This window comes from Tamandua tetradactyla, chromosome 5, assembly GCF_023851605.1.
Source record: "Tamandua tetradactyla isolate mTamTet1 chromosome 5, mTamTet1.pri, whole genome shotgun sequence".
NCBI lineage: Eukaryota > Metazoa > Chordata > Mammalia > Pilosa > Myrmecophagidae > Tamandua > Tamandua tetradactyla.
The window spans coordinates 138,636,196-138,640,081 of NC_135331.1; the positions used below are offsets into that span (position 1 = coordinate 138,636,196).

General features: G+C 36.3%; 1 non-coding gene across 1 annotated transcript; it reads right to left on the reverse strand.

Annotated features, from left to right (window-relative positions):
* Window positions 1-227: 227 nt before the first annotated feature.
* Window positions 228-387, reverse strand: LOC143685312 (U1 spliceosomal RNA). The gene has a single exon (XR_013176559.1). It is a non-coding gene; the product is annotated as a U1 spliceosomal RNA (small nuclear RNA).
* Between the last annotated feature and the right edge of the window lie 3,499 nt (window positions 388-3,886).

The window sequence follows — 3,886 nt, forward strand, 5'->3', positions numbered from 1 at the left end:
GGGGAGGAGCCTCAGACTCTGCATTTCTATCAAGCTCTCAGATGATATTATTGTTTCTAGTCTTTCTATTTCTTTCTCTCTCTCTCTCTCCCTTTCTTTCTTTCTTTCTTTCTTTCTTTCTCTTTCTTTCTTTCTTTTTCTTTCTTTCTCTCTCTCTCTCTCTCTCTCTCTCTCTCTCTCTCTTTTTCTTTCTTTCTCTTTCTCTCTTTCTCTCTTTCTCTTTCATTTAAAAAAAGGCATGAATGCAGTCCTCCACTACAAATTATGCAGTTGAGTTTCCCACCTTTGGGAGATGAGAGGGGACAGGACATCCAGAGTGCAATGGATTAGACCCAAATTGGGAAAATCACTTTCATGAGCATGGTATCTCTCCTGCCAGATATGTATGAGAGAGCCATTCTTTAAGTACCAAAGTCTTTAATCATTGTTTTCCTTCTTTGTTTTGTAATGTGTCTTTTTCTCCCATTAGAGTGCAAGCTACCTTGAGGACTAAAACCAGTCCTCATGTTTATATATCCTTTCTAGCCTCAAGTATAATTCCTTACACAAAAATGGAAGCCCAAGAATACTAGTAACAGGAATTGCTCTCAAATTACAAAAGATAAACAAGAAATATGGGATGAAAAGGGGAAGAAAATATTAATTCAAAAATAAAAATGGAAAAACTATGGATAGGCTATTGTTTTAGTTTGCTTGACTGCTCAAAGCAGATACCATTAAATGGGCTGGCTTTTTTTTTTTTTTTGTATACTGTATGGCAGAGTAACATTTCATTATTTTTTCATGTGAGTAACCTGTTATTGTAGCACCATTGTTGATTTTTTTTTTGCTTGTTTGTTTGTTTTTTGGAAAGTGCATGGACCAGGAATCAAACCCAGATCTCCAGCATGACAGGCGAGAATTCTACCACTGAACTATCCTTGCACCCACATGGGTTGGGTTTTAATAATAGGAATTTATTAGTTCACAGTTTGAGGCTCTGAGAATGTCCAAATCAAGACATGATTGAGGTGATGCTTCCTTCCTGAAGATTGGCTGGTAGTGATTCTTGGCTCCTCTGCCATGTGACAAGACACATGGTCTTGTTTGTTGATCTCTTCCTTCTATTCTAGGTTTCCTTGTTTCCAGTCTTGCTTCTGTAGCTTTTTTTCCCCTCTCTGCATTCATCCCATTTACAAAGGATTATAGTAAAAGGATTAAGACCCATACTGAATGAGGTGTGGAGTAACCTTATCAAAAGATCCTAGTTACAACGGGTTCACATACACAGGAATGGATTAATTTTAAGAACATTCAAACCACCACAGCTATGATATCCTAAACGAATCAATTTTGCTTAAGTAAAAGAAAGGAATTTTACAATACCTGAATGAACAATCTTGAAAAGAGTAAAATACATGGAAAAGTGATGTTTAAGAAAAAGTTCAGATGATGATTTTCTTATTAAGTTGAGAAATGACATCTTTTAAAGTAACTTAATCTTTCAATATCAAAGAGTCCTATATTATTGCATACATGAGAATGGAATAAACTCTTGCCTGGTTAAATTCATTTCTAAGCACTCTGCATATATGGATACCATATAATAATTTCACCATGTAGTTAACATAGTTCTTTGCCCTTAAACAACTATGAACAATTTCTTAGCATTGCTGTTTTTCAGCATAAGCTACTATATAAGCCTCAGGAAATGAATCTCATTTAATGGTTTCAGAAAATAAGGCAATACAATGAAAAATAACATTGATAAGGGCTGATCTTTATCAATTTATAAAATAGATCTTATGCCAAATAGTAACAAGGATATTAATGAAGAATGATATATTGAAGTAGGTTGTGAACTTTTAAGTTTGTACAAATTATTGGTTTTTAAATATAGAAACATTCCATTCTGTGGTCTTCCTGCGAAGCTAATTCTTCATAGATCACAACTTTCTACTTTAGTTATTCAGCGGGCAGATTTAGCTCTCAACATGTGCTAGCCAACATTTGAGATGATTAATTTTCCCCTACAGTGATCTCTTCCATTTTATGTAGTACATCAAGTGAAATATAATATTCATTTTTTCTTTATCAACCATGCCCTTCTGACATAGCTTTCTCCATGGCACAACTGACAAGGAAAGCAGAGTAGAAACTCTCATTCATCTCTCTGCTTCCCATATTGAGAATGCCCATTGCAAGCCATCTACTGAAACCAGATCTGATGAGCAGATACCCTCCCTCTCGACAGTTCAAGATGTCTTGGTCTCTGTAAATTGGGGGTTATAAATCTGACTGCAGCATTACAGCCTCTGAATTGCATGTACAGTTTAATTTATAAACTCACATTCCATATTTCAAGAATGTAATGACTCAAATATGTGCTGCTTTTCTAACATGAATTAGTTTTTTGGTTAGTTTGACAGTTGACGTGGCTTGAGTCTTTAATACATATGAATTTTTAAACACTGGTTTCTTTAATCTACTAGCTCCCATCTCCCCTATTATTTTTATTAAAAGGCTTGAAGTTTCTTATTCCAAATTATTTGAAACATTGATTAACCTCATAAATTTATTTAAGCACTTTTGTTATTAGATATTTTAGAGAGACTTACAGAGGCAGAAGGGCAGAAATTCTGTAATTAATCAGGATTGCCTGGCTTTGTTGCTACGGTGGCAGTGAATAGGTTCCCAGTAGGAGATTTAGTAGGAAAACATTAAATTTTGAAATGGCCTGGATGCATCAAAGGAATTAATCTGTAATGCTTTAATCCCTGAAACTCAAACAAAAAGAAAACTTTTGTGAGCAATGAACTGCATAATGTATTTGTGGGCCAGCAACTGGTAATTGTGAAACATCAGCTAAACAGCCAACTTTTAGCCCAGGGATTTCACATGGCCAGCCTGAGTGCCAGCCCAGGGGATTTAGCAGCTTTTGAAAATGAAAGTTGATTGAAATTAAAATGGGTGCTCTTTTGGAAAGTTTCAGACTCTGGAACACCCAAGAGGTCAGAAATCCTACCAATGAGCTTTAGATTCTAACTTCAAATCAGGAATGGCACTTATGTGGCACACAGGTCACAACTCTCCTCATCACACACACTCCCCACGTCACACACACTCCCCACCCCTGCTGCCATGCCCCACCAGGCCTGCAACAGACTTGTTCTTCAGACATAATACCGCTTCTGAGCAAGACGGAATATGGCCCCAGAGTCCTCCTGGGAGCCTCCATTTATTAGACTTGCATCCAAGTTCAGTTCTATTGGTAATCCCTGCTTCAGATCTATCTTTAAAAATATATATATTTAATCTCCATAATCAAATTGTCCCGTTTTCAAGCATCCAACAGAAGATGTTAAACACCATGTAAGTATACCTCAAAATGTATCTTTTTTTTAAAAAAGAGAAAATTTTTGTTCATTTTATTTTGGAGGCCTCTTATTTGAACTTTTACTCTGAGATATTTGTAGAATCCTATGAAATTCTAAGAAATAATATAGACAGATCCCATCTATCCATTACCCAGCTTTTCCCATTGGTAACATTATGAAGAAATACAGTAAAATATCATACCAGGATATTGACATTGATTTAGTCAAGGTATAAACATTTCCATCACAAGGATCTCTCATGTTGTCCTTTATAGCTACACCCAATTCCTCCCACCTCTCCTCTTTCCTGTTAAGACTCTACAAAGGTTCCATGCAGTATGATTATTTTCCAGAAACCTACATTCTCCAGTTGGTTCCTAGGCCAGATAAGTCCTGAAACCCAGAGGACCAGCCTTTCCAGAACGTCAACTAGTTCCACCCCCCATCCCATATTATCAACAGCCCCAACCAACGTGAAAAAGTTAGAATGGGCATCAAACACCTCTAAAGATTTGGGAGAAAGATCAAAG